This window comes from Callorhinus ursinus, unplaced genomic scaffold (genome assembly GCF_003265705.2).
Source record: "Callorhinus ursinus isolate GAN/ISIS: 27379988/994484 unplaced genomic scaffold, GSC_fseal_2.0 scaffold62, whole genome shotgun sequence".
Classification (NCBI taxonomy): domain Eukaryota; kingdom Metazoa; phylum Chordata; class Mammalia; order Carnivora; family Otariidae; genus Callorhinus; species Callorhinus ursinus.
In genome coordinates, this window is record NW_027397124.1 from 1,429,601 (window position 1) to 1,443,631 (window position 14,031).

The window sequence follows — 14,031 nt, forward strand, 5'->3', positions numbered from 1 at the left end:
ACAAACAATCCTAAAATTTGTGTGAAACCGCACAACAGCCCGAATAGTCAAATCAATTGAGAAAAAGAAGAAAGCTCAAAGCATCATGCTTCCTGATTTCAAAGTATATCATAAAGCTATAGTAATCAAACAGTCTAATATTGCCATACAATGAACACATAGGTTAATGGAACAAAATACAGAGACCAGAAATAAAACCACACATATATGGTCAATTAATTTATGACAAAGGAGCCAAGAATATACAATGGGGAAATTTTAGTCTCTTCAATAAATGGTACTGGGAAAACTGGACAGCCATATGCAAAAGAATAGAACTGGACCACTCTCCTATACCATACACAAAAATCAGCTCAAAATAGATTAAAGAATTGACCATAAGACCTGAAACCATAAAAATCCTGGAAGAAAACATAGGGGGTAACCTCCTTGACATCTACTTTGGTGATGATTTTTTTGATTTGCCACCAAAAGCAAAGGCAACAAAAGCAAAAGTAAGCAAGTGGGACTGTATCAAACTAAAAAGTTTCTACACAGCAAAGAAAACCATCAGCAAATGGAGAAGACAACCTACCAAATGGGGGAAAATATCTGCAAATTATGTATCTGATTAGGGGTTAATATCCAAAATATATAAAGAACTCATGCAACTCACTAGAGGAAAAAAAATCCAATTAAAAAATGGGCAGAGGATCTGAATAGACATTTTTCCAAAGAAGACATACAGGTGGACAACAGGCACATAAAAAGTACCCAACATCATTAATCATCAGGGAAATGTGGTTTTGATTTACATTTAACAGTACTTCATACCTGTTAGAATGGCTATTATCAAAAAGACAAGAAATAGCAAGTATTGGCGAGGATAGGGAGAAACGGGAACCCTGTGCACTGTTGGTAGAAATGCAAATTGGTACAGTCACTATGGAAAACAGTGTGGATGTTCCTCAAAAAACTAAAATTAGAACTGCCATATGATCTAGCAATTCTACTTCTGGGTATTTTTCCAAGAAAACAAACACTAACTCAAAAAGTATCTGTACCCCAGTGTTCATTTCAGCATTATTTACAATAGCCAAGATATGGAAGCAACCTAAGTATTCACTGATGAATGATAGGATAAAGAAAATGTGGTACGTATGTGTGTGTATATATACATACAACATGGATGGACCTGACTGCATTATACTAAAGGAGATAAATCAGACAAAGACAAATACTGTGATCTCACTTATATATAGTATCTAATAATAAAATGAACTCATAGATACAGAGAACACATTGGTGATTGCTAGAGGTAGGGGGTGGGGGTGAGTGAAATGGGTGTAGGTGGTCAAAAGGTACAGATGTCCAGTTATAAGTAAGTCCTGGAGATGTAATGCTCAGCATAGTGACTATAGTTAACAATACTGTATAGTACATTTGAAAGTCACTAAGAGAGTAGATCTTAAAAATTCTTATAAGAAAAAAATTAGAATTATGTATGGTGATAGATACTAACTGGATTTATTGTGGTAGTCATTTCTCAATATATGTAAACATATACATAACAAATCATTATTTTGTACACCTAAAACTAATGCAATGTTATATGTCAATTATACCTCAATCAAAATAAAAAGAATTTCAGCAAAGGCACGAAGAGTGCCCTCTAAGAACTGGAAACACAGATTCTGAAGATAGACCTTGATGTACCACATATCATCTGGAAGAGCATAGACATGCCATTATAATGTTAGGGTAGGGTTTGATATTTTTAATATAGCATCAATAAATTAAAAGAAATCATGATCTCACAGAGTATTGATCAAAAGCTTCATCCCCTTAACTTATCAAAGAAGTCATTTCTTAAGAACTATTTTGGTGTTGACTTACTTTTGTCACTCAGAAATAGAAATTCTTGAAAGATACTATTTTAATTGAAGACAAAGGATATTATCCTTAAAGTTAAAGCCAAATTAAAAAAAAAAAAAAACACGTAAAGTAAAAATGCATGTAGGCCTAAAAGACTATTGTCCCAATTTGAAATAGACTTTCTGTATACAGAAAGGACCTAGAAATATCTTTTCTATGGATCAAAAGGAAAGTCGTTAATGAGTCCAAGTAAATCCCAATATGAGAATACTGAGTAAAGCCCAATTTGACCGTGAGTTTCTAGATACTGTCTCCAGGGAAAAATTTAGAAAAATTGCACACTATCTGAATACATAAAAACAGGAAGATCATCAAAGCAAGGCAAATAAATCAGCTGTAATTTTTATAGAAACACTATACTAGGCATACTAGAAAAATACTATAGAAACATACTATACTAGAAAAATACCAGCAGATCTACACCAATAACAACTTTTTCTTCACCTGAGTGTCTCTTTATATATATATGTGTAATATATATATAAAATTCACATTTACTTTAAAAACATAAAAATTAACAGACACAAATTTAAGAAGTAAACTTCTCCATATCAAAATCTGCTTTTGAATAACTCAAAATTCTTACAAATACGATTACATGTAGACATTTTTAACGTGCACCCCTCGGTTTATTTCGCTCTCTTTTCAAGTACCCAGTGTCCTACAATAACTAAATCCTTGAATTAGAGGGTGACATTACTTTCCAAAAGTCTGGTGACTCGGTGCTTCCTCTTCCTCCATCATCATGGAGTGAAAGTGAAAAGGAAACAAAGCTGACCTGAATATTCCTGCCATTTACTGTTCACGACCTCCTCCCATACTTAAATGTGACTCTGGAGAAAAGGGGTGGGGAGAAGTGAATCTCTTCCCCAGCATATAATGTGCTTCTCTTACCTCCTCTCTTTCTGAACCAGAGTGGTTGAGTCAGTTTGGAGTTCGGGTATAACTTTTTGTGTAAGATTTGACAGTAATTTTGATCTTTAAAAACAAGCAAGAAAAGGACAATATTTTGACCACTACTTGTAGGTTTGCTTTTCTTCTTTGGACTACATTAAAAAAAAAAAAAAAATGGTAATGCTTCTTGGTTGTGGCTGAAAGTGCTCATTATCTTTATCATCAGAAAGCACTCATTAATTCCTAATTGGGCCAGGTGCTTCAATTAGAGATGGTACCATTAAACTTGGAGTTACAGAAAGCTTCTTATTGTACTCCTAATGGAAAGAGGCATGTGTCTGAGAGGGGTTTGGCTTCACATATTTGAAAGTATGTTCAATCCCAAGGGATTTGTCTTGTGTGAGTCTCTAGATAGCAAGATGTAAGATGAGACGGAAAAGGGGGATGGTGTATTCGCTTGCTTGCAAACACACACTGGTGTCTAGCACTAAAATATAGACATGCACATATCTATATTCCCCTGAAATAAGTCCCTATAATGAAGGCATCTGCCCCTAGAGAGTAGCATATTTAATTAGAATGGATTTATGTGCGGCTTGGCTCACCAAGATAGCCTCAAGAGATGAACATCTTGTTATGGGAAAGCCCACGAGGTGTAGCCGCCAATCTTCCTCCAGCCGACTCCACACGAGATGAGCACTAAGTACAGGGCGTTCTGCCCGTAATAAAGACACAGGGCCAGAGTCACTGGCTTCTGCTCATTTTGCAAGAATGGCCTCTCAGAACCCAGATTTCCCTCCTTTCCTACATTAGGTAAACCTGCGTCTGTGTCAAAGCTGAAACTTCAAGAACCTACCCCTTGGCCTCTTGGCAGCTGTAATCAGCAAGAAGGAAGTTCTCTACCCAAGTTCATATCATGAAGGATTCCTAAATATAAAGCACCTAATCCTTTAAATGCAAATATTTCACTCTTTTCCTCTATAAGTAAAAAGGCACTCTTTTTACTTATTTAGTAAATTAGGCCCTTTTTTTTCATTAATCCCTCTAGAAAACAGTAATTTTCTTTAAAATTTTACCTTGTAGATTACTGCATAAAAAGAAAAATGTAATGATTTTAAAAGGTTGCTATTTTATATAACTTCTGTTTTTAAAACTAAAATAGTGGGTAAACATACTATTAAAATAATAAATAATGGAATGTCAAAATAGCTTGTTTGCATAGCTCCTTTCAGCTGACAAAAATCTGATGAATCTTTGCAACTCTTTGAGTAGGGCAAGGAGGATATTATTATCACTGACACTCCTTCAGCAAATCATATTGTTCTGTGTTGAGTTCAAAACTATGAAATAGAGACTGCTGCACTAAATTATAAGAATTTTAAGTTCAATTGTAGATTGTGTTAAACTAAAATATGATGGAAACTGCCATTTATACATGCATCTACCATCCCAAACCTCTCTGGTCATTTTTATTGGCTGACTAGCAACTTCTAATCCAAAATGTATCTAATCATTACTAGTGTTTATTTAAAAGTACCACGTGGCCATGTGAAAAGTAATAGCTTGGGGTCTTGGGTCACCCCTCTTGTCCAGCCTGTGTCATCCGTAACAACTCTTTGAAAACTGACCAATTTAACTGAAACACTTCATTTTTTTTAAAGATTTTATTTATTTATTTGAGAGAGAGAGCATTAGCAGAGGGAGTGGCAGAGGGAGAAGCTCCCGCCAAGCAGGGAGCCCGATGTGGGGCTCAATCCCAGGACTCTGGGATCACGACTTGAGCCAAAGGCAGACGCCTAACCAACTAAGCCAACCGGATGCCCCTAACTGAAACATTTCATATCAAAAAAGGTTTACCAAAATGATTCCTGTCTCCTACTGTGCACATACACTCAGCTACCCTGGTGATCATTAGCAATTCCGGTGAGGCTGCAGAAAATTGCTTTATCAGGAGACTCATCAAATAAACCACAGATTAGTTAGCAAAACTGAAACGGGGAAAAAAAAAAAAAAACTTCCCAGGGTTTAGCAAAAAGACACAGGCAAAGAACACAAGCTGAAATAATGAATAGGCAGCTCAAGATGAGGAGGTAGAAAGAGTAGCAAACGCCCTCCCAGGGTTCATTATGCCTCTTGAGCTGCTGGTAGTAAAGTTAATTTTTAAATGCTTTGAGGTGATTAAGAAGCTGGGCATCACTCTAAATGTAAATAAGTCCCGTTTCATTTCCTTGAAGCTGACTCTGATTGGGGCAGTCACCAGCTACTTAGCCTGCTGATAAATTTAAGATCCATAGTCTAGTTCATAATTAACCCTGTCTTCTTATGAAGTCAAAGCTTAGCAAACTCATTTGTAAATACAAGCACACCCAGAGACCTCGTTCTCAACATTTCCACTGGGGAAAAGTTGGCTTGTCACAGAAAGCCATATTAAGATCTAAAAGCCTTCTTGTGTTGATGATGGAGTGCTGACCAAATATTTGGTAGAAGGTGGTGTCATTTCCTTCAACCAACAAATCTGCAAAGTAATTGGAGAGATCATCCCAGCAAATGAATTTTGGTCCTCTTTTGATAACAAGATTCCTGTCCCTTCAACTTGCAGGTTCTGGAAGGAGCCCAATGAATTATTTATTTCCCGCTCACTGGCTCTTTCTCCCTGCGTAGGCTCTATTCATTCCTCTATCTTATCGTAATAAGCCAGGTCACCGCTGAACTGAACTTAAATCACGACTGCTTGGCATTGCCTGCTTTACGGGCCTGGATGGCCTACTTTATATTGTTTGTACTCCACTGAAGTCGGTGTGCGGGTGTAAGATTGTATAACTGCTTTACCCCGGGGACCCTCATAAAAATGAGAGGGTTGGCTCATAAAACTGTCCCACTGTGCAAAACTGTAAATAGCTTCCTTAGAGGCAGGATGAATCTCAGGCTGCAAAAAGGACAAGCCATCAGTGCCAGAGAACAGAACTGCCCCCTCGAGAGTTTATACCCCCACAATCCAGTGGGGTCCTGTTGGTCCTGGGAATTGCAATGCCAATTGTTTTATCCGTGTTTTGCAACTCAACACCATTTCCTCACTCGTACTTCCCTTCTGTTTCCTCTTTGCCACTGTTGGCAGATGCAGGAAAAGGCCAGTGGGCTCACATGAGGACAAGGCCCCTGCTGGAGCCCGGTCATGTTGACAGGCCAAGTGATGATCCGTCATCATCACTGTGTTTACGTGAGGGATTAAATAAATAAACAGTCTCTGTACAGCTGCTGTTTTTACTATCTGCTTTCAAGATCCAGAGTGGCGTTCCAGAATAGCTAGACTCTGACCCTAGTATACGGAGCAGACATGAAGGGGGGTATTATTTAGATGCATGCCCTGTTTGTAACTCTGCCACCACCAGCACACTGGGACATACTACATGTCTGCTTCAGCCAGAATAATTTCTTAGGAAGCACTGAGGGCATAGTAGAATCCAAGACAACTTCACAGGTAGAGATGTGGCAGCTGAGAAAGCTGGCTCTTCCTTTTATGAATCTGAGCTGCAAATTAATTGCAAGCATACCTTTCACCTTTCCTAAAGCCACTCTACCACACGCGGAAGGTATGACGAACAGGTAGTATAGCCTTGAGCAGTGGTTCTCAAAGTAGGGTCCCCATTAACATCAGCTGGAAACTCATTAGAAATGCAAATGTTCAGACCTATGCATCAGAGATTTTAGGAGGGAAATCGGGAAATCTGTGTTTTTAAAAGCCCTTTGGGCAGTTTTGATGCAGCTGAAGTTTGATAACCACTGGCCTATAAAGAGGATAACATAGAGCAAAGTCGGGGTCTATCATCAAACTACCGTGTGCGCAAGCGGGGCCCTGCTGACCTGGGATTAGTTACATTCTTTAAATCCCAATTTCCACTTGCAAAACAGGCAGTCATAATTAAGCTGTCAGGACCATTTAGTGAATATATTTGGTCTACTGACACTTAGTATAGGGCCTGCTAATAGAAAATACTCAATAAATATTAGTTATCACTGTTTTTATTCTTTTGAAAACACTAGGACTGGAACAAAGTGTATGCTCGGCAAATAAAATGAACAAATGAATCCATGAATGAATGACAGGATTACAGATGGTCAGTTTGTGTTGAGAAGGAAAATACTAATGGAAATATATAACTAGGCCTCTGCTTTTTAAAAGATACATTAGCAAAATAAATGTACTCTTCTCCGAGACCTGGTGAATATCACATTGTCTCTAACAAATGGAAAGGGTAGGAGGAGAGGGAGGGACAGAAAAGAAGAGGAGAGGGAATGCAGAGGCTAAGAATTAAAACTGGTTGCTTTCCTGCATTGCATCGTAAATGCAGACTGTGGCTCTGAGCATTCATTTCTCCAAGTAAGATCCCCTAGAGCTCTGAGACCCTGATGCCTTTAGGGTCTTTACTGTCTTTTCCTTTACCCTGCAGTTCAACACACATTTTTCCTACAAAAGAGGTACCTAAGGTTTCCCCTAATTCTGATGCTTGCAGAGTAGGAATGCCGGATGGGTTCGGAGAGTTCCGGGTCATGGGGTAAAAGGAGGCGGAGCCCAGGGGCTCTTGAGGGGCGCTGAGACTTCTACTCATGGGACCATCACAGCATCTCTTCATTGGATCCTAGTGGGCATCTGATCATGGGATCATAGGGCCCATCTAATCATGGCTTCCGAAAACAGCATGGCCACTCCCAACCCAGGTTAAAAGCTGGATCAGGTGAGGAAATGAAAGCTACTAGCTGGAAGTCTCTGTAAAAACCAGCTGAATCCAATAATGCTGCTGCCTTCACTTTGCTTATGAGAAAAATCTGCAGTGACTCAATAAATTGAGAAAGGCTTATTTTTTTCCCCTAAAGTCATGAATTAACAACCCGACCCAAATGGAGACTGTCTGTCATTCAAGCCAATAGTATACTTCCTGTGCTAGACACAACTACCAAATTCTAGAGGACATGAGGAAGCAAAGAGGCAGCTGCAGAAGGGACAGGTAGATCTTCAAAGGAGTTCAGCTGGGCATTTCTTCATTTTTCTACCCAAAGCAGGTCTACTCAGATCAAAGACCAAAGAAAAGAGCTTATATAATTGTGAGGTAAAGAAATTTCTTGTAGGTCAAAAGCACTGTACTCTGAAGGAAGATCAACAGGCTTGACCCAAGACTTTAAGGGAATAGAGTTGCCTGCTCTCAGTAGTATATTTACAACAATGTCTTACAGCTATGGCCTGTGACCACTGACCCACCCCTGCCCTGAGTCCAGTTTCTTCAAAGAAAGCACCATAACAGTCACAATCTATTCTGATCAGACTTTCTTCATTAAGAATGTGACTGTGAGTCAGGGTATAAACTACCTTCAAGTTAGAGTAACTGTCTAATTCTAGAATCAACACAGGATGAGGTCTGTGCTGAGTAGGAGGTGTTTTGTGGAGTTCCTCCCATCTGGTTATTGCCATCTTCTAGCCTCTGAAACTATTTGACCTGACAACTCTTCTCAGTGGAAGACTTTTCTGTTCATCTCTCTCAAAAGAAATTTCTCTTCATCTGGCCCCAGTGAGCAATTTATATCCCACGCACCCCCTAAACGCCTCCCCACCATCCAGACCATTTTCCCATTACAAAGTGAAGTCCAGCCCAGAGCTTCTAATATCCCTAATGCTGAGGGAGCTGATGGTGCTCAGTAAATGGCTGGGGGGTTGTTTTTGTCCCCAGAGCACAATTTGCTTCTACTGAAGGAAAATCCTTTTCTCTGTTCCTTTTTTTTTTTTTTAAATCATTACTTTATGGCTTCATTGTTTCTTTTTTTTTTCTTTTTGAACAAATAATATTTTTTATTAACATATAGTGTATTATTTGTTTCAGGGGTACAGCTCTGTGATTCATCAGTCTTACACAATTCACAGCGCTCACCATAGCACATACCCTCCCCAGTGTCCATCACCCAGCCACCCCATCCCTCCCACCCCACCACCCACCACTCCAGCAACCCTCAGTTTGTTTCCTGGGATTAAGAGTCTCTTATGGTTTTTCTCCATTCTTAACTCATTTCATTCTTACGTCCAATCCCTTCCCCCCACTTTCTGGTCTTTACTATTTTTTATCCAGAATCACTGTGTCTGTTCTACATAGAAAGTCACCCCCTGCTTCCACACAAAAACTATCAGATAGAAAAGAAAATGAAATGAGAACCAAGAGAAGTGACAAGCTTCTCTTCCAATGGTATCATCTAATAACAAGGCAGCAGATTCTCTAAGGCCAAAATGAATAAATACATAAATAAGTCACAAGTATCCACGTTCAACTTATAAATTCAGCCCTCTGTGACAAAAGTCTTTCATGAGAGCTCCTGACATAACATACCTGTGTTTGCCTTTGCTTTCCTTCTCCTTTTACAAATGACCATGGACAACAGAAAGGAGTCTAGTATGTGATAAACTCATTTCCCAAAGATCTTATTTACATTCAGAATGTAATCTACATATCTGGTAATGAAGGCTCAATAATTTTATTCAAGCAATAGAGCTAATTAATGAGGAGGTACTTACTGAAACCTTACAGAAAGCAGCTCACTGAAACCTTCTCCCTTCTCGTGGTCTCTTGAGTTAGTACTTAACATCTCATTAAGTACAGTCATAACTGAGGAATATAAAAGTTGCCCCAGGAAGGGAATATTATCAGGATCAACCATAAGAACCCTTATCTCTAAGAAAATAACACCCTCTGTGCCTCCTCTAATCATTGTCATTTACTGAAACACTATAAGCAGCAAAATAGTATCCACGGCTGTGTAGACAGTGAATAAAAACACCAGCTCAGGAGTCAGAGATGTGTTCCAATCTTGGCTCCACTGATTAGTATGTGGTTCTACACCTCTGAGCCTTAGTTTTCTGAACCAGAAAATGGGAAAATAGCACTATTTCCCTCAAAGGGTTTTGTGAGGATTAAAGAGCACATTATGCACACTGCATAATTACTGGCACCTAGCAAGAATTTATATGTAATATACTACCTGTACAGCTTTACAAAGAACGTGCACTTATGCTGCCCCATTTGATGCTGACAGCATCAGTATGAGGCATGCAAGGCAAGTATCATTGTCACCTCCATTTTACAAATTAAAATGAAAATTGGATCAGATTGATGAACTGACCTCCATTTGCTCACATAGCAGGTGGCAGAGCCAGCACTTAAACCCAGGGTTCCTGACCCCAAAATACATGCTCATTTTTACTACACTGTTTTATACTTCAGTGTTAATATAAATTTCTTTCACAACTCCCGTAAAGTTATTTTACTTGATTCTAACAACAATCACATGAAACAGGTGAGGCAGACATTATATTTTGCAATTTGTCAAATGGGAAAACAAGTTATGGATCCAGGGTTTTCTACCCTGGCCGGGCAGCCCTGAGTGTGCCGCCTCTTCACCTAGTGAAGCACCCCTGAGAGAAGAAACCAACTCCCACTTAAACTAAAACGGATCTAGTTTTTCAATGACTGCTTTAAACCTTTCAAAAATTAACTACTTTCACTTTACAGAAGGCACTTCCAGCAAATCAAGTGCAGTTAACGCTTCAGAACTTTTTAAAGGGCAATTTAGAATCAAAGGTGGGAAAGATAAACTATCTAACAAACATGTCACCTGGGTTCCACCTAATCTCAGGCTCTCACTTTGCAGACTCTGGAGTTGAGGCCTGAGGCGGGGGAGGCACGCAGAGGGAGGGCAGGCAGCAGGTGTCCCCTGGTCCCCTGGCTCCTGGAGCCATCTGGGCTGGGGGAGCGTGGTGGGGAGGGGGGGGAGGCCTCCCCAGCCCCTGGAGCTGGAGTTTTCCCAGGAGAGGACGCCTACTCAGGTTTCTCGGGATAGCCATTTCCGACGGGAGCAGGGCAATTGTTCACTGAACGCGGCCCAGGGAGAGGAGAGACTGTGGCGCTGCAGGAACGCTGGTAATTTTGTAACCAGCAAATGAAAGGGCAGAGAAGAAGCACCAGGAAACCTTTCATTCTGAGGTATCTCTAATTTGTGCAATTATGTAAATGCATTATGCAGCTCTCCTTAGATTCCGTTCTGCCGGGATAACGGATATTAAAGCTGCCTGACAAGGCTCACTTGGTCTGTTTGCTATGTGTTTAGCTGGAAGACAGAGGGGTCAGAGGAGAGAGCTTTACTGAATTCAAATATTTCATAGTTTTGGAATCTTTTATTTCTGCTCCATGTTATAAGTTTTAGACTGAAGCAGAAGCTGAGACTTTAGTTCTGCCCTACTATCCAGTTTTATAAAAATTTTATACAGACCGACAGTCCCCAAATAGAGGTATTTCTCTACAACAAGCAACATCAAAGAAGGCAAGTGCATGATTTGACAAAAATGGAGAAGAGGAGAGGGTTGTACACCCACTGGAGGAAGGCTGGGGGTTTGGGAGGGTTGGTAGTTCATGACCCAGCCAAAACCCTATCAACTAGGTCTTGGCCACTATTTGAAGATAAGATGTCAAACTGAAACTAAAATATAGGATAATAACAGTCTTTGTAATCATTTTGCAATGACAATTACTAGTTTTTAAAAATCTCTTGGCTTGAGATTCATTTTGCTTTTGTTCCGGAAATGCTGAAACTAGATTTGATGGTCGAGTAAAGTAACATCTCACCTCTGGTAAAAGAAACCCCTTTGTTTTATATACAATTTCTGAACAGGTTTTCTGACTTCATTCCCTAATGTGTGAGCCTAAGTACAGTTGGAGTGCAGAGAAGGGACACAAAGAGTGCTCTGGAAGTCAGGTGTGGGGAGGGAGAACTCTCCAGAGGCAGCAGGGACTGGGAGGCAGGACTGGTGGTGATGGACCATGGTCAAGGTATCAGCCTATGGGTGAAGATAGTAAAAGACCAAGGTGGGATATCAGATTGGGGCAATTTGGTGACTGGACGGTGGAGAGACTTGAGAACCTGGCAGTAGGTATGAGAAATTTGTAATTATTGCATTTGTGCCTCAAAACATCCCTAAAAAGTGCTTTTTTAATCTCCATTTTGTAAGTGAGGAAATAGGCTCAGAAAAGTGAGGGGTTTGGTCAAGGTCATGCAGTGACCATAGAGTAGAACAGGTCCTACCTACCGGGCCTAAGTCCAGTGCTCTTCTGGACATTGATGAAGACTGTTGCATAGAATGAAATCAATACTCCAGGCTGGGTTGGACACAAGGTTAACACTCAATTCCCATTTCCTCCTTCTTTTTCCTATCAAATTATATTCCGTAGATGTGCTGGTTAGTCTGCATTCGTACCTCCAGAACTAGTCTCCTTCCTTTCTCACCCTCTTCTCTGCATTACATGGCCTTCCTTGCCCTTTGGCTTCTGCTTGGGGTCCTCTTTGGGAGGCCAGCAGCTGGCTTCCTCCCTTGACCAAGGCTCCTGTCTGCAGGACTCTCCACAGCTACAACTCTCCTTGTGTTTCAGAAACACTTTCCCTCCTCCCTGCACCTCAGGCTCAGGGGTGGCACTAGCTCACAAAATTACTACCCCCTTTACTATTCTTTACTGGTCCCCTTAACCCTGACCCTTCTCAGTACTTTGCTGGTCTATTTAATTCTTTTGGAATCATGTATGCCATCTGATTCCTGTAAAGACTGCTGCCTTATCCCCACTTCCAAAAGGTAAGTCTAAGCCAGTCAACATATAGCATTCTCTTGACCACTGTTCTTGGTCCAGGAATTGTCAAGAGACTCAACCTGAGCCGATCAGTCTGAAGAGAATGGTGCATATTGCATGTTTAAGGGAGCTCACTCTGTGTCTTTTCTCATTCTCTCTCTCTCCCTCCTTTATTGAATATGCAGTTTCCATTGCCAGGAGCCACCTCAGCCAGCACCATAATGAAGCTGATCCTGAGGGCAGAGTAGAAGGACAGAGCAAGTCTTGGGTTCTTCATGCCATTGCTCAACTGCAGATGATACCGCATCTTGAGCCAGTTGTACCTCGGGACTCCCAGTCATTTGACATAATAAGCTTTCCTTTGTTTAAGTCCATTTAGGCCAAGTGTTTCAGTCACTTGTAGCCAAAAGCATTCCTGAACATAGTAAGGAGAAAAAGAATGGAAACAAAGAGACATAAGAGATTATCACATTTGTCCAAACCATAAAAAGAAAAACCAAAAGACCAAAAAAAAAAAAAAAGAGAGAGAGAGAGAGAGAGAGAAAGAACCTAAAGTAGGATAACTGGAAGTGACAACGGGAGTGAGAGAAAGAGACAAATGCTTAGTAGATATCTTTTCTGTATGTTGTATGTATGGTAAATACAGATCACCAAAACACTAATCCAGATAAAAGCCAAAACAATGGGTAGAAATCATCACATTGTCCAAATACCCAGATAAACCATGCTAAAATTTGTTTCAGAGATCAAATGTGAACATGCTATAAATAATATAAGGAATTATCTTTAAGATAGCTTTATGATTTCAGGACATTCTAAAATGCTGTTTCAATTTTGTCAGATATATTTTTTTTATTTTTTTATTGTTATGTTAATCACCATACATTACATCATTAGTTTTTGATGTAGTGTTCCATGATTCATTGTTTGTTCATAACACCCAGTGCTCCATGCAGAATGTGCCCTCTTTAATACCCATCACCAGGCTAACCCATCCCCCTACCCTCCTCCCCTCTAGAACCCTCAGTTTGTTTTTCAGAGTCCATCATCTCTCATGGTTCGTCTCCCCCTCTGACTTACTCCCCTTCATTCTTCCTCTCCTGCTATCTTCTTCTTTTTCTTTTTTCTTAAAATATGTTGCGTTATTTGTTTCAGAAGTACAGGTCTGTGATTCAACAGTCTTGCACAATTCACAGTGCTCACCATAGCACATACCCTCCCCAATGTCTATTCGATCCAGCAATTGCACTACTGGGTATTTACCACAAAGATACAAATGTAGGGACCCGAAGGGGTACGTGCACCCCAATGTTTATAGCAGCAATGTCCACAATAGCCAAACTGTGGAAAGTGTCAGATATATTATTGTCAGAGTTGGAGACGTGGTCTTCTAATTTATTACTGAATATTCTAATGGCACATGGCGTTGGATGCATTATTTATATGTCATGTGTAATATGATTTTCTGTAAATAAGGCCACACATTTTGCATCTTAAGTCCTTTAAGGGTGCATTTTTAAAAATAAAATCTGTGCTAAACCTTTTTAAAATTTTTGTTAAAAGTAAAGAATTC